The following is an 18120-nucleotide window of genomic DNA, read 5'->3' on the forward strand; positions in this document are numbered from 1 at the left end:
ACGAGACGAAGTCTTCAATCTTGTATCTTCATAGTCCAACAGTCCGGCAAAGGATATAGTCCGGCTGTCCGGAGACCCCCTAATTTAGGACTCCCTCACAAGGCCAGGCTACTTCACGTACGCGCATACGGCGAGACGTGCACAGGCACGTACAGGAATCCATCCAGCTGCTAGCTAGCTAGCTAGCTTTGCACGTACGTTCTGTAGCTCCTGGGCAATTTGGTCTAGCGATCAAAAGCCAACACGGTCACTATCCGCGGACGCGCTCAGACGCATCCGCGAATGTTTTGGGACCGGATTTAGATACTTCCAGTTGTAGATGCTTTTACAAAATATGTTCACTCATACTATTTCACTCCTTAGCCAGGAGGTTGGAACCTAAAAGTAGGTCATCATAGATTTTCTTTTGAATAGTCACCGGGGAAGATCCTCGCTTAAATTTAATCTCACTCAAAGAAAATATTGATCTAGTTTATAAGGGAAATCGGATAAAAAATATGAACAAATTGACCCATTTTTGAGGAAAACCATACAAGGAACGCCCGGACAAGGCACACCTAGCTAGCATACGGATGGGGCTTCTCCATAAACGACACATCTAGATGTGAGATGTCGTCGAGGGATCACAATGCCAGAACATTGCAAGAGTCTAACACACCGCACGAGCGAGTGTACCAGGCCCCATGGCACAACTCAGGAGCGTCCACAGTCAATGAGTGCCACCAAACATGAACCTTGGCTGGGAACTCCTCCACGGCTCTTCATTATTTGTGCAATGTTGTTTACATTGTTTATGTCAGGATAGGATCATGGGTTCTCTGAGATTGTTTGGTGTGTTCGGTGCAATGGTGTTTAGTGGTTTTCATGTCGGCGTTGTTCCATTCTTGTTCGGTAGTCTCGGTGGCTTCTTGTTAATGTGGCGGTTTTTATAATTTTGCTCGGCGTTGAGTTGGTCGCCTTTGCTATCTTTTTTATTGCCACATTTCTTTAACCTGCTTATATATGAGGATTTTTCGCTAGGTCTATATAAAAGTTGAAAGTGCTAAGTTTGAACAGAAGTTGGAAGTACTTACTGTTGGTAGCTCTGTGTTGTGGCGTGTGTCATTGCAATCTCGAACTCGAAGCCGACATCGTATCCTGAAACTTAACTGAACAATAGATATATGCGGCACGACTGTCATGCATGTAAAGCGTCACGATGTAGTCATCATCTTTCTTCTTCTACTCCTTTTGTTTCTTTTAAGATGATGATTTGTCCCAAAAAACATCTTCGTGATCGGATATGAGCCGTCACTAAACACGACCACATGGTTGCAATGTATCTTTATTAGCACATAAAGAGTAGTGCCTACGTGCTAATCTTTCTGGTAATGTGGATGTCCACAACGGCATTGGGGGATATCTGAACCTGAGCAAGCATCCGATGGATGCCTCAAGCAAAATTATTTTTATTTGTGGTACTATATATTGTATGCAACTGCCCGACACAACACGAGGCCTATACTGACCCTCTCGCTCCTGCCGTACCCTCCCTTTTATGGGAGAGATGCCATCGCCACGCCGGTGCCGCGTCGGTCTTTGACTGTAGGTGTGTAGTGTAGGGTGGCCGGTGGCAACGGGAAAAGATGTTCCAAAGGTGATTTTGCCATGAGTATGATTTTTCCTAGCCCGGGCTACACAACACCCTTATCCTAACCGTTCCCTCTGGACTCCCACGCATTGAGATATGAGCAGTGTTATGAGAATTTGCAGCTGTGTCAGAGTGATCAGTGCTTATATTACACCGAAGGAGATCTGCAAAATCTGAATCTTGATGGGATGCGTTGACTACTGTTCACCACATGAACTCTCATCTCTCTCCTTTCACGCCTCTCTCTCATGCTGGCCTGCATGCTCACATGCATGCAGCTTTTCTCTCTCATCTCTCTCCTCACGTTCCCTCTCTCTCTTAAAAAATCTCACACGAGCTCTCTCTGACTCTGTCAGTACAACAACTTATATGAAAGAGTGTACTTTACTATCGTGCTCTGCAATACATTTCTTTAACGTAGTACTCCCTCCTTTCCGGTTTATAGGGTTTATCTCAAAATTTTAATTTTTTCATTTATAAGGTTCAATTTAGTTATTCTCCATCACATATTCAAACTTCAAGGTGCATTAAATCATTGCATGCAAGTATTAAGAGAAAACTGATCAATGCATGCACTTTATGCATGCATGCATTGCAATTAATGCATTCGTAAACATATTTTTTTAGAAAAACAAGAGCATTAATTTGGTGTTTTTACAAATTACAAAGAATATTCCACCACTCATCATTTTGATTGATGAGATTTTTGAATTGAGTCTTATAAACCGAAAAGAAGGAAGTAGTTTCTTTAAAACGTGAGAGAGAGAGAGCGCCAGTGAGGGAGTTCATAAAAAAAGTAAGAGAAAGGACCTGTGTGTGAGAGGGAGTAAGCATGCGTGTGCAGAGATTCTGAGAGAGAGGCGTGAGGAAAGAGAGCATGCATGTGTCGGGCCCATGCGCACCAGACCGGTGTAGATGTTTGCCTGTTCCCAACGCAGAAGGAGAGAGAAAGAGTTTGGCCGGTCAGCTCTGCCTAAAGCTAGTGTCAATGCATGAGTGTTTAGATGAGGTGCTAAGCACATTAAATAGTTTAGCAACTATACTCCCCAATGCATAGGTGTTCAGTTTATGGTTGCTAAGTTTGCTTCATTTAATAATTTAGCAACTAAAGCTCTTCATGTATTGGTGGGCTCCCTTCTTTTAGATGTTTTGTCTAGGTTCACGTGCTTAGCATTGGTTCTTCCTGGGGTCACCACACCCATCTCTCTTCTCTTAAATAACTTGCCACATCAGATTTTTTGTCTACGTGGAAGGCTTAGCACCTGTACAAGGTGGAGCATTGGGAGGGGCCTAATGACCCTGACACAGTCAGAAGGTAGTCACGTGAAGCACGGATCTTGATGCCAGTAGACGGTGATGATAAAAGTGGATTCCCCTCGTCAGCTAGCCGTGAGTGCGCGTGGGTGGTGGCTGGCCCGACTGTCGTCATCGGCGTCGGAGCCCCGCCCATTCAGTGAGCTTATAAAATGGCTGCTGAGGAGCCCCATTTGTGCAGACTGTGCGTCCATCTCAGATCAGAAGCTATCTACCTGGTCAACCAAGAAAGAAGAGCAGCAGAGCCGTGTTTAATCAACCCTGAGCTCCCGTCCGCGTCATCTCATCAAGGTCGACCTATGGCGTTTCTGGGAGGATCATTGCGCGTGACAAAGAGCATTAGCAGCCGGAAAATGATGAAGGGGAAGAGCCACGGCGGGTCGGGGTTGTAGCGGCAGGCGCCGGCGCCCGTGAGGCAGCTCTTCTGGAGGGTGAGGTGTGCTGTGCTGCGGCTGAAGCGCCGCGCCTTGAGTTTCGGGTACGACCTGAAGAGCTACTCCCAGAACTTCGACGACGGCCTCGTCCTTGTCCACCGCCTCTAGCGACACCCGTTTCTTCTTCTTCTTCTTCTTCTTCTTCTTCTTCTTCTTCTTCTTCTTCTTCTTCTCAATTATACTTGCCGCCCGGCCGGAACAAGGCTCGAGGCTGGAGAGTTTGAAGCTTTATCACCTTGTGATTTGCTCCTTCTCTAGTTCAGCTACGAGTGTATATTAGACAGTACTGTTCATACACATGTTCATACACAATTTGCTTACTGTTGGAAGTCTGATAACTGCCAATGAATGACTGTGTATCTACGTGCCTGTATGTAGTCTGCGAGCCGCGTCACTTGCCATAGTGGAATGGGATTTAAACTATTTCTGTTTATGTCACGCAAGAATGCAACTTCTCTCATTTTATTTCTATTTATGCTAGCGAAGATGGTGGGAGCAAACATTTTTTATCAACTATTGTTTTTCAGATCTTTCCATTGTTACAGAATATGTTCACTCCTTGCTAAGGGCATCTTCAACCATTCGGCCCCCCAGGGCGCCTAAATAGAGCGGCCTGGGGGCGTGCCGGCGCTAGTTCGGCCCCTGGGGGCGACCTAGCTCCCAGTCACGCCCCCAAGCGCCGGTCCCAGGATGCGGGAAATTTTAAACTTGGTCGTTCCCGCTCTTAAAAGACGCTAATGCTCGATGGACTCCTGCACTCGCGCGGTTGCCGCGTCGGCGTTTTTCCCCTTCTTTGCCAATTTGTGACCGTCCGGCCGCCCCTCTGACGCGCCCGGAGTCGTCGCGTCCGGCTTGTATGTCTCCTTGGCCTTGTCGAGGGTACGTCGGACTTCCGCCCACTTCTCGCACTTGTCAATGCGCTTGTAGACGTGGAGGTGCTTGAAGTCGGCGTCTTGGTTGTCGCGCCGATACATGGTGAACATATGCAGCGGCTGCGCGGAGGAACAAACAGTTGGCGGGCGGCGGGCGTTGACGACGAAGAGATGCGGGTGAACGGCGTGCGTACCTGATCCTCAACGCTGGCGCCGCTCTCCGGGCGAGCCGCGACCTCCTCGACGATTCCATGCCATTTGTTGCACGCCAACTGGATACGCCCCCAATGGTTCGCCATCGCCTTGGAGCCGCGCTGCATGTAGACGCCTTTGAAGTACGGGTCGACGAGCTTCCGCTCGTCGAACTCGGCCTTGATGCGGTCCTAGTACGTCTCGAAGCTCTGGTTCGTGTCGGTGGTCGGGTCGAGGCAGACGACTTTCCATGCTTCGGCGAGGCATTCCTCCTCCTTGGATGTCCACTTGATGCGCGCTTCGCCTGTCCTAGCCGCCCGCTTCTTCTTCTGGCGCCCCTTCGTCGGATCAGGAGCTGGCTCCTCCTCCTCCTGGTCCTCGTCCTCGTCCTCCTCCTCGGGTCCCTGCGCTTCGTGCGCGTCCTCGCCGTAGACGTAGCCGAGCTCGGCCTCCATGTCGCCGCTGAGATCCACTACCTCGTCCTGGGTGGCGAACCAGGGAGACGCGGCGGCCGCGGTCGATCCTGTCACGATGATGTCGTCCATGTCGGCTCCTGTGTCGTCCGTGTTGCCGAGGTGCGAGAAGGGCAGCGGCCCACGGGGGAGATGGGGCGTCGGTGTGGACGCGTAGGCGGCGGGCGGCGAGTAGTTGTATGGAGGGTACTGCACGCCGACGAAGGCGGGTGAGGGTGTGCGCGTCGCGGGGTGGCCATGGGGGAAGGTCACGTTTGGGTTGAACCCCCCGTGCGCGTCGCCGTCGGCGTAGCCGGGCGACGACGATCCCCATGGAGATTCGACGCCTTGCTGTCCCCAGGGCGCGTACTAGGCGTGGCTGACGACGGGTGGATTCATCATCCCCGCGTGGTCGACCGATGAGGAAGACGCCGCCGCACGCGCCATGTTGTCGCGGGCCTTCTTGGCAATGGCCCTGTTCCGCTGGTCGGTGGTGACTGCGTCGCGTCGCTGAACTTCCACCCTCCACTCGCCGTTCGACATGCCCGGTGGCTTCGATGGCGGCGCCCTCGGCTTCCTCTGCTTCGGCTGGGCCACGGTGCCAGTCGTGGTTGCCGCCGCGCGCGGCATGGCGTACTTCTTCGACGGCATGGCGGCGACTGGAAGACGAGCTGGAGGGGGTTTGGCGGGAGAGAGGGAGGGAATGGCGGGAGGAAGGTGAGCGAGCGGAGGAGATGCGAGGGAAAAGCGTCAAGAAGCGGTGGGAAAAGGCCCTCGGGTCACCGCCAGGGCGGGCCCACGCGCCTTTTTCGCTTGTGCCGGCTCCCCAAGCGCCCCCCAGGGCGCCGGGTTCGGCCTGGGTCCACCGGCGCCAGTTTTGGCCCGAGCCGACGAAAAACGGGCTTCTGGGGGCGCGACTGGGCCGTTTTTTTGGCGCCGGCGCGGCAAAATCGCCTGGGGAGGGCCTGTTGGGGGCGCGGCTGGAGATGCCCTAAGGAGGCTGGAAGACAGGTCATCATAGATCATTTTTTGAACACTAGGGGGGTGGGGGGAGGGGGGCATCTTGACTTAAATTTAGTCTCATTCAAAGAAATATGCATCCAGTTTATAAGGGAACCAGCTCAAAAATCTGAATAAGTTGACCCCGTTTATGAGGAAAACCGGGCAAAAAACTGTACAGGCAACACCCGGACAAAGTACACCTAACTAGCAGATGGAAGGGCCACCGCCATGAAAGTCACTCGTAGATGTGAGGTGTCATCTAGGATCACAATGCTAGAATTTTGCAAGCAGGCTAGTACATCGCGCATGTGTGCATACCGAGCCGCATGGCACAACTCAGGAGCGTCCACAGCCAACAAGTGCCACCAAACATGAAATGTTTAGAAAGTTAGGGAGGCATCTCGCACCATCTATGAGCAAAGATGAACTAAGACATCACCAAGAGCACGGAGCTTGCCGCAACACATCGACAAACATGGGAGGGTCTTGAGCCTGCACAACAACATGGGCGAGACACCTTCACGAGGGGGAAATAGATGACCGCCCTGCGGCGCCAAAGGCACCGCCGCCAAACCAAAAAGAAAACCACTGAACAACCACCATCAACCCCAAGCCGGCCGCACCATCACCACCATCAAACCAACACCGGTTCCTCCAGTTGATCCCTACTCCAAAAATGAACTCCTCCATGGCTCATCATTATCCGTGCAATGTTGTTTACATTGTTTAAGTCAGGAAAGGATCATGAGTTCTCCAAGACTGTTTGGTGTGTTCGATGCAATGACGTTTAGTGGTTTTTCAAGTCGTCCTTGTTCCATTCTTGTTCGATAGTCTCGGCAGCTTCTTGTTAGGTGTGGCGGTTTTTGTGGCCTTCGCTATCTTTTTAATTGCCGTATTTCTTTAACATTCTTATATTTCTTCGCTAGGTCTGTACAAAAGTTGAAAGTGCTAAGTCTGCACAAAAGTTGAAAGTACTTACTGTTTGTAGCTGTATGTTGGGGCGAATTTGAAGCTGGCACCGTATCCTAATACTTAACTGAACAATAGATATATGGGGCACAACCGTCGTACGTGTAACGCATCTCGATGTAGTCATCGTCTTTTTTCTTCTACTCCTTTTGTTTCTTTTATGATGAAGATTTGTCCCAAAGACTACACCTTTGTGATCGGATATGAGTCGTCATTAAACACAACCACATGGCTCCAACGTAGCTTTATTAGCACATAAAGAGTACTGCCTATGTGCTAATCTTTCAGGTAATGTGGACGGCCACAACGGCATTGGGGGATATCCGAAGCTGAGCAAGCATGTGATGGATGCCTCAAGCGAAATTAGTACTTTTGTTCGTGGTACTACTATGCAACTGCCTATGTCGACACAACACGAGGCCTGCACCGACCATGCCGTACCCTCTCTTTTATGGGAGAGATGCCATTGCCGATGCCGCGTCGGTCTTTGACTGTAGGTGTGTAGTGTAGGGTACTAGGGTGACCAGTGGCAACGGGAAAAGATGTTCCAAATGTGATTTTGCCATGGCCTAGTCGATAATCGTTGTGTAAAGTGGATTCCCCTCATCAGCTAGCCGTGAGTGCACGTGGGTGGTGGCGGGCCCGGCCGTCGTCGGCGGCGTTGGAGCCCCGTCCATTCAGCGAGCTTATAAAACGGCTGCTGAGGATTCCCATTTGTGCAGATTGTGCGTGTCCATCTTAGACCAGAAGCTCCCATCCACCTGATCAACCAAGAAAGAAGAGCACTAGAGCCGTGTTTAATCAACCGTGAGCTCCCGTCCGCATCATCTCATCAAGGTCGACCGATGGCGTTTCTGGGAGGATCATTGGGCGTGACAAGGAGTATCAACAGCCGGAAGATGATGGAGGGGAAGAGCCACGGCAGGTCCGGGACGTGGCGGCAAGCGCCGGTGCCCGTGAGGCAGCTGTTCTGGAGGCTGAGGCGCGCTATGCTGAGGCCGAAGCGCCACGCCGTGAGCTTCGGGTACGACCTCAAGAGCTACTCCCGTAACTTTGATGACGGCCTCGTCCCTGCTCACCACCTGTAGCTGACACCCGCGGGGTCTTCTTCTTCTTCTTCTTCTTCTTCTCAATTTTACTTGCCGCCCGGCCGGACCATGGCTCGAGGTTGAAGAGTTTGAAGGGTCGTCACCTTGTGATTTGCTCCTCCTCTAGTTCAGCTACGAGTGTATATTAGACATTACTGTTCATACACAAGTTGTTTAGTGTTAAAGTCTGAAACTGCCAATGAAATGACAGCGTATCTATGTGCTTCTGTGTACTCTGCAAGCCGTGTCACTTGCCACGGTGGAATGTGGGATTTAAACTATTTGTGTTTATGTCGGGCAAGAATACACTCTCTCGCTACTGCTGTCATTTTTATTTCTGTTTATGTTAGCGAAGATGGTGGAAGCAAATATTTTTATCGACTATTGTTTTTCAGAACTTACAATTGTTACAGAATATGTTCACTCCTTAGCCAGGAGGTTGGAAGACAGGTCATCATAGATTATTTTTGTCTCATTCAAAGAAAATATTGATCCGATTTATAAGGCAAACTGGATAAAAAATCTGAACAAGTTAACCCTGTTTATGAGGGAAACCAGACCAAAAACTATACATGCAACGCTCGGACAAAGTACTCCTAACACAATGCCAGAACTTTGCAAGCAGCCTTACACACCGCACAGGCTTGCGTACCGAGTCCCATGACATAACTCAGGAGCGTCCACAGTCAACGAGGGCCACCGGACACGAAACTTGGCTGGGAGATCCTCCACGGCAATTCAAAATGATTAGCAAGTTGGGGAGCCATCTCGCGCCATCTATGAGCAAAGATTAAGCAAGACATCATCAAGAGCACGGAGCTCGTCGTAACACATCGGCAGACATGGGAGGGTCTTGAACCTGCACAACAACAGGGGCGAGACACATTCATGAGGGGGAAACAGATGGCTGCCCTGCGGCGCCAAAGGCACCGCCATCGAACCGAAAAGGAAACCACTGAACAACCGCCATCGACCCCGAGCTGGCCGCAGCACCACCACCATCAAACCAACACCTGTCCCTCCGGCTGACCCTACTCCAAAAATGATGCCCACAAGAGGAGAACAGCGCAAGGCGTTGCCATCGTTCGGTCGGAGAGAGCACGGATATGAGGTTTCCCTCGGATCAAGGGACGACAGGGGAGAGGAGCACATCACCATAGTAGCACCCTCAAGAAGGTAGCGACGCCCACCACTACCACCGTTGTCGCCTCCGACCATAGCCAGAGACAGACTTTCGCCTGATATTGTCTCCTACGCCTCTGAGCAGACCAGCCGGTAAGCCACGTCCACCGGTCCCCACCAAGGCCAGCCGCCACGTCTATTGTGCACATCCTAGTTCCCAGCGGAGAACCACCACCTTGCTGCTGAGCAGCAGTCACCTCTGCACCATGAACTCCAGACCGGAGCGGCGTTGTGCCTGGAGCCCTGTCTCAAGCAACATGGCCAGGAACGACCGCGCATAGCCAGTCCTGCTAGCATGCACCACATGGCAAGCCGCAGGACGAGCGGCAGACAATCCCTCACTGCTGCCCAGCTAGATCCGGGCCAGACTGACAGGCCCAAAGTCTCGCTTTCTAACGGTGGACACACACGGGACTCGGATCTTGAGTCGTCGGAGAAGAATCAGCAGCAGGAAATCAACCAGAGAAAGGATGCACACCAGGTACTCTATGGTTTCCCCCCAGCACTAACTTTGTGCTGAGTTCGTTTTTGTTATTTTTTGGTTTATGACTGAAGTGAGGAGAAGCTACACACTGCTCTCTCCTTTACAGCCTCACGCTCACTGCGTGTGTTCAGGTCGTGCAGTACAGCACGACACTATCAGCTTGCCCATGCCTGCTATACGTGTGCAGAGCATGTCAACAGTGCCCAGGACATGAGCTACACCTATGCTACATGCCCTGCTTTATTTGTTACAGTTTTACACAAGTGAAAACCCCAAGCTAAATTACAGAGGACAAGAATAACTCGATGTCACAGACGCCCACGCCCATCAACATTTCTAGCAAAGCCCGGCACCATAGCGTGCGGTACCACGCGCCCACTGCACCACCACGACCGGCAGAGACACCGCCCACCAGAGGAGCCCGTGTGAACCCACCAGCATCGACCAAAGGCATCGAGCAGCCATAGGGCACTTCAATGCCGACCTCCATATCCAGTGAAGACCCCCATGGATTCAGGACACAGCTTGCCCAAGCTCTTGCAGCAGCGCACCACCAAGCAGCAACACCGCCGCAGCTGCAGTCCCCCGTTCAGCTGACGGAGCCGTTGCCGCACCCTATTCCGTTGTCACCGCCCACGTGCGGACCAACAGGATCACTGAAGCGACGACCCATGCCCGCAACCACCGCGCCATCGACCACCACCGCAGAGCTTGGCGACGCACACCGGGGAAGCGTCGTGTCATCGGCAATCACCCGAGCTCCTGCTCGAGGGGTGGTGCCGTGTTGAGAGCCGCCGGCCCCCGTCACCAGATCTGAGCGGGTTTTTCCCGGGGGATGCAGTAGGCGGCGGTGCGGGAGGAGAAGCCGGGAGGGAGGAGATTGTACCGGGAGGATTCAGCGCTGCCTGAGTCGCCTTGGGGGCGGTACAGACCCCCTTCAAAGTTCAAAACAATAATATTTATCCAAGTTATCACAGATCACGTATGACTTGGATATATGCACCACCATCCCATGCATACTACCAACAACGCCCGTCCTTCATGTGATGTGTTGATTACCCAATTGGATTATGCTGGTGGGAAGCTTCCTATAGATATATCGGTTCAAACACTATTGCTTTGTCTTTAACTATCCGCTTTTCACACGAGGTTAGAAAGACGTCGGAAAGTTGGTCTAAGTAGATAGATACAAAGGGCAATCGTGTGCACTCCTTGTGCTATATCCCATATGCCCTGTTACTACCATCACTAGGCTCACAGGTAGAACTAAGGCAAAATCAAAAGCTTGAACGTTTGTTCCCCGCAACCAGAACAACATTAATTTGTCAGTTCATCTTCATTATTGGTGCAATGTTGTTTACATTGTTTATGTCAGGATAGGATCATGAGTTCTCCGAGACTGTTTGGTGTGTTCGGTGCAATAGTGTTCAGTGGTTTTTCAAGTTGGCGTTGTTCCATTCTTGTTCGGTAGTCTCGGAGGCTTCTTGTTAGGTCTGGCTGTTTTGTGGCCTTTGCTATCTTTTCTATTGTCGTTTTTCTTTGACCTGCTTATATACGAGGATTTCTTCGCTAGGCTTGTACAAAGGTTGAAGGTGGTAAGTCCGTTCAAAAGTTGAAACTACTTACCGTTGGTAGCGCTGTGGCGTGGCGTGTGTCGGTGCAATCATGAACTTGAAACCGACACCGTATCCTGAAACTTAACTGAACAACAGATATATGCAGCACGACCGTCGTGCGTGTACAGCGCCACGATGTAGTCATCGTCTTTCTTCTTCTACTCCTTTTGTTTCTTTTCCGGTGATGATTTGTCCTAAAGAACTATATCTTCGTTACCGGATATGAGTTGTCACTAAACACGACCACATGCATGGTTCCAACGTAGTTTTATTAGCACATAAGAGCATTGCCTACGTGCCAATCTGGCCAAAGACTGGGGCACGCACGCGTAGCCAGAAAAGATATCTATGAAGTAGTACCTCACAAGAACAATGAAGTGCTACGTTTTCAATGGGTGGCGAGAAAGTCTCTATGCATGCAGCCATCTGTTCTTGTCTACTTTTATCAGACGAAAAACTACTATACATGGGCCCCTATCAGAGTGTATTGCAATGTATTCCTGCAACAAAATATTTGGTACCTTTATACTACAGGTCAGCATAGAAATCTTGATGCGGAAACGAAGGGCAACAGATGTGCCGGTAGATACCGGTGCGGTTAGAATTTTGCTTTCTATGTCGATTGCTATAGGCATGTACAGAAGCTGAAAATGCTAGGTCTGTACAAAAGCCTGCTACCTCAGCTTAACTGAACGATGGATAATGGATAAATGGGCCATGACCGTCGTGTGAGTAAAGCGTCACGATATAGCCATCATCTTTCTTCTTCTGCTCCTTTTGTTTCTTTTCTGATGAAGATTTGTCCCAAAGAACTATATCTTCATGATCGGATATACAAGGAGGCGTCACTAAGCAAGAGCACATGGTTCCAACATAGCTTTATTAACACATAAAGAGTATTTGCCTACGTGCCAATCTTTCTAGTAATGTGGACGGCCAAATTAAAGTCGGGCAATATCCGAACCTGAGCACCAGCAAGCGATCGAGTGCTTCTTCTCTTGGGACCATTTGATATAGCACTGGTGGCAAGCACCAACACTTGTGGATGGATGCCTCAAGCGAAATTACTTTTGATTATGCAACTGCCTGTGTCGACACGGCACCAGGCCTCCACCAACCCCTTGCTATTTGGATGTTACCCTCCCTTTGGGCCACGCAGATTCCGTGTTGGACTTTGACTGTAGGGTGTGTAGTTTAGGGTGGCAACGGCAAAAGTTGCCCGGAATGTGATTTTTCCATGGGCTAATCCTTGTGTAAAGTGGATTTTTCTCGTCAGCTAGCTGTGAGTGCGCGTGGGTGGTGACAGGCCCGGACGTCGTTGATGTCGGCGTCGGAGCCTCGTCCATTCGGCGAGCTTATAAAACGGCTGCTGAGGAGCCCCATTTGTGCCTCAGATCAGGAGCAACCTAATCAAGAAAGAAGAGCAGTAGAGCCGTGTTTAATCACTCATCAAGGACCGATGGCCTTTCTGGAAGGATCATTGCGCGTGACGAGAAGCATTGGCGGCCGGAAGATGACGGAAGGGATGAGCCACGGCTGGGCGGAGTCGCGGCGGCAGGCGCCAGCTCCCGTGAGGCAGCTCTACTGGAGGGTGAAGCGTGCCGTGCTGCGGCCGAAGCGCCGTGCCGTGAGTTTTGGGTACGATCTCAAGAGCTACTCCCAGAACTTCGACGATGGCCTCGTCCCTACCCACCGCCTCTAGCTAGCCACACCCGCAGGGTCTTCTTCTTCTTCTTCTTCTTCTTCTTCTTCTTCTTCTTCTTCTTCTTCTTCTCAATTTTACTTGCCGCCCGGCCAGACCATGGCTCGAGGCTGAAGAGTTTGAAGCGTCCTCACCTTGTGATTTGCTCCTCCTCTAGTTCAGCTACGAGTGTGTATTAGACAGCACTGTTCATACAGAAGTTGCTTACTGTTGAAAGTCCGAAACTGCGAATGAAATGACAGTGTATCTATGTACAGTCTGCAAGCCGTGTCACTTGCTACACTGGAATGGGATTTAAACTATTTCTGTTTATGTGCGCTATTTGTCATTGTATTTCTGTTTATGCTAGCGAAGATGGTGGGAGCACATATTTTTTTTATCAACTACTATTGTTTTTCGGATCTTACCGTTGTTAGAGCATCTACAACCGGACCCCATACCCACCCCAAGCGCCCGGACGGGCTGCCTGGTCAGAAAAAACACACCCAACCGAGGTTCCCGTACCCGGCCCAAATGTCCGGACTAACCGGCAACCCCATAAACCCCATATCTGGTCCATATATAGGGCGGATATGGGGAGACTCAGACACGCCCGGAACGCCCGCCACGTTGAACTGACCGATAGGGCCCCCGCGATCACACACACAGACCGGCGGTCCGATGGGCGCCTCCACTGGTAGAAAAAGGGCCTATAGTCCCGGTTCATAAGGGCCTTTAGTCCCGGTTCCTGAACCGGGACTAAAGTGTCGGTACTAATGCCCTGTACCTTTAGTCCCGGTTCAATCCAGAACCGGGACTGATGGGCCTCCACGTGGGCAGTGTGCAGAGCCCAGGCAAGAGATCCTTTGGTCCCGGTTGGTGGCACCAACCGGGACCAATAGGCATCCACGCGTCAGCATTTCTGTGGCTGGGGTTTTTGTTTTTTTTTTGGAAGGGGGGGGGGTTTGGGGGTTTTGGGGGGTTAATTTAGGTGTTTCATATATTGTGTTATCTAGCTATAATTAATAGAGAGAAGTGTCCTCTCTTACGTCCGTGCTTGGTCGACGCTACGTACTATACATACGTATAGAGAGGACTAGACACGCTAGTTAGCTAGTAAGCAAACGAAGGAAACAGAAGATCGTCATGAACATATATGCATACAGAGAGAAGTGATATCGACCACCTCTCCTTCTCCGAGAGATTGGTCGAACAACAAATTCTCGTATATCTATCCGACACTACCGGCTACATATATACAATAATTATCTCTTACAAATATAATCATACGGACTCATGGTCCACATAGTATTCTCCGTCTTCAGTGATCACTTGGTCAAGAAAGAATGCCGTCAATTCCTCTTGAATTGCTCGCATGCGAGCTGGTGCTAGAAGTTCATCCCGCTTCCGAAGCATCTAATTTGAAGAAGGGGGTCAATACATATATATATGAATGAATGAAACTCAATACAAATGATGGTAATAAAATAAAATTGTGAATGTTGTTATTTACGTACTTCATATTGTTCGTCAGAGTACCCGCCCCGCTCATAGGTCGTGTGGCGGATGGACTCGCAGACGTAGTATCCACAGAAATCATTCCCTTTTTCCTGCCACAACCACTTTACAAGAAATAGAGGTCAATCAAACTGATAAGCAAGAATGCTAAATGGTATTGATGAAACTAGTGCCTGAATCACTAGGAGATGCGCGGAACATGCTACTATAGTACTTACTTTCGGGTGTCTAAATTCCAGCTCCTTCGGCAGTCTCGAAACTTTTCTGGTGAATTTTCTCCAAACCCTGCCGGACAGAGAAAACAATTACTTGATATCAGGAAATGAACAAAGTTGCTGATATGGTGGATAATGATCGATTTAACTTAATTCTTGAGGATTTCAGTCATGTCCGCATACTCCTGGGGATCTTTTCGTTTAGAGTCCAAGACGGTTACTACTCCCTGCTCAAGCCTAATCTCTAGGAGAATATAGTGGAAACTGCACACGCATGCATAACTCATCAATTACATTACTATAACCTAGACTAATATATAAGGGAAACCGAATATGCACAAGACAGTAACATTCACTTGAAGTTGTAAGGAAAGAGTATTATATCTTTGTTTTCATTTTTTTTGAATGATCGTAGCAAGTTGGCCTCGGTATCTCCGGAACGATGTTGAACCTCAGTTGCATCTATGAGATATGTGTTAACGAACCCAATATCACCGATTTGTCTTTTCTTCAATTCGGCGATCTTCATTCTGCATAATATAGTGAGGATAATTATAAATACATGCAATGAAAGAGATGAGCTATATAGAGAGACTTAATGACAGAAGTAGTAGTACTTACAGACAGTAGCAGGTGATCGTTGTTTTATCGAGGGCCAATTGATTGAAAAACTGATAGAACTCCTCAAATGGAATAGGCAACAGTTCAATTCCAACGAGGTCATGCTCCGGTTTAACTCTCGCATACAAAGTACTCCTCCCCCCAGACTCTCTACAGATTTTCAAGTACCAATCATGTAATCTTCGCATCATCGTTGTTAAAGATTTTTCATCTTTGACGAGAGGCTTCCCGTACTCGTATCTGTGTATCTGCACCTCCATGGTATCATAATGTACATCGTCGGGCAGGTAATCGTCAACATTGCCATAACCGGGTACCATCCTCGGATCGACGATGTCGCTAGGCACCTTGAGGGGGGGGCACGATTGCTTCGCTTGTTCGCGGAGCTGGGCAATTTGTTTCCCAGCTGCTCGTCGTTCTTTCAGCCTTTGATCACTGACTGTACTTCCCGACCGCTCCGCTTCGGCCCATGTCTTTGCAATAATGCGCTCATAGTTGCCTTTCGGCGGAGACTTGGGTGGTTTTGCCAGGGCAGCCAGAGTGCGCTTCACTTTCACCGGATCTACCTTCTCCTCCGGAGGTGGATGTCTCTTTTCTCTCAACCCTTGAAACCAGTCATCCACTTCGGTTCGCGTGATCTCGGCGTTCTCCTCCGGGGTCCTCTCATATGGTAACTTCTCTGGAGTCTTCAGAGAAGGACCGAATCTGTATGTCCTCCCGCCTCTGGTTGTACTGCTAGACGCCGACCGAGCAGACGGAGCGGTTGTCTTCTTTACTTGCTTACGAGGCGGAGGAGAAGGACTACGATGCGCTGGAGCAGCTGGAGCGGCGGCAGGTCTCTTCCGCCCTTGCTAACGAGGCGGAGAAGGAGGAGGCTGGCTGCTCGGGCGCATCGGCGCAGGCGGAGAAGGAGGCGGAGTGCCGCCATGCGCCGGAGAAGGAGCCGGCCGAGGGCCCTGATCGTCACTCGCCGGAGGAGGAGGCGGTGGAGGAGACGGAGTGCCCTGACTCGCCGGAGGAGGAGGAGGCGGAGGCGTCCAGTTCGGGAGGTTGATGAGATCCTTCCGCCATAGGCATGGAGTCTTCAGAGCAGACCCCAGCCGAGTCTCCCCTTCACCGGTAGGGTGGTCAAGCTGGAGGTCCTCAAATCCCTCTGTTATTTCATCCACCATCACCCTAGCATATCCTTCTGGAATCGGCCGGCAGTGAAAAGTTGCGTCGGGTTCAGTAGGATAAACAGAGCCAACAGCCGCCTTGACCTTCAAATTGATCCATTCCGTCATAAGGTGGCAATTTTGAGACTCCGTGATAGAATCCACGGGATAGCTGGCAGGAGCCATCAAGGCATGCTCCGGCTGAAGCAGCTCGGTGGAAGCCACGCTGCTTCTGCGCTGAGATGGCGGGGTAGCTTCGGGGGAGGCTTCGGCAGTACATTTGCTGTGATTTGCTTCTCGTTCCTCTATCGCGTCTACCCTTGCTTGCAGCGCCTGCATTTGGGTCTGCTGCACTTTTTTCCTCCTCTCATGGGATTTGTAACCGCCTGCGTCCGGAAACCCAACCTTCCATAGAATGGATCCTGGCGTGCCTCGTGTCCGTCCAGGGTGCTCAGGATTCCCGAGGGCCATTGTGAGCTCGTCGTTCTCTCTGTCTGGAAAGAACTTCCCTTGCTGCGCTGCTTCGATATACTGCTTAAGGTTACTGACTGGTATGTCCATTTGATCGTTCGTCCAAATGCACTTCCCTGTTACAGGGTCCAAGGTTCCGCCAGCCCCGAAGAACCAAGTCCGGCAACGGTCTGGCCAGCTAATTGTCTCTGCTTCGATCCCTTTATCAACCAGATCATTCTCAGTCTTGGCCCACTTAGGCCGGGCTACGAGGTAGCCACCTGACCCCATGCGATAGTGAAGCATCTTCTTCGCAGCATTTTGCTTGTTTGTCGCCGACATCTTCTTACTCTTTTCCGATGTCTTGTGGGCCACAAATGCAGGCCAGTGATCTCTGATCTTCTCATATCTGCCCTTGAATTCTGGTGTCTCATTATTTTCGACAAACTTATTCAGCTCTTTCTTCCACCTCCTGAATAGTTCTGCCATCCTCTTAAGAGCAAAAGACTTGATTAATCGCTCTTTAACTGGGTTCTCTGGATTATCCTCTGGCGGTAGGGTGAAATTTGACTTCAGCTCAGTCCAAAGATCATTTTTCTGCATATCATTGACATAAGACACCTCAGGGTCTTCTGTAGCCGGCTTAAACCATTGCTGGATGCTTATCGGGATCTTGTCCCTAACCAGAACCCCGCACTGAGCAACAAATGCGCTCTTTGTCCGGAGGGGTTCAATCGGTTGGCCGTCGGGCGCGATTGCTATGATCTCAAACTTTTCATCCGAGCTCAACTTTTTCTTCGGGCCTCGTCTCTTTACCGAAGTTGTGCTCGATCCGGAGGGCTAGAAAAAAGAACAAAGACTTATTTAATATGTGTACATACCAAAACAATGAATGCATCAATCAGCTAGTTAGCACAGGCTTAACTAATATATATACCTGGCTGGACTCGGTTCGGTCACCGGAGCCGTCATCACGGTCTCCTTCTTGCACCGGCATTGGGTCACCGGAGCCGTCCTCATGTTCTTCTTCTTGCACTGGCATTAGGTCACCGTAGCCAGCTTGTTCACCCTCTCCTTCCAGACCATCGGTGTCGTTGAGAAACAACGAGACAACATCACTTCCTTCTGCGATTATGTCCCTCAACAACGCTTCTTTTGCTTCGTCTAGGGTGGTGTCCATAGTTTCTACAAATATTTACAACATGGCAATTATTATTCAAACATGACAGATGGATATATTAGTGCC

At 50.2% G+C, this 18120-nt stretch overlaps 1 pseudogene; it reads left to right on the forward strand.

The window, feature by feature from the left end:
• The first annotated feature begins 2970 nt into the window (after nucleotides 1-2970).
• Nucleotides 2971-3560, forward strand: LOC147992459 (uncharacterized; annotated as a pseudogene).
• The last annotated feature ends 14560 nt before the right edge of the window (nucleotides 3561-18120 follow it).

This window comes from Triticum urartu, chromosome 1A (genome assembly GCF_056163025.1).
Source record: "Triticum urartu cultivar PI428250 chromosome 1A, HENAU_Tu73, whole genome shotgun sequence".
NCBI classification, from domain to species: Eukaryota; Viridiplantae; Streptophyta; class Magnoliopsida; order Poales; family Poaceae; genus Triticum; species Triticum urartu.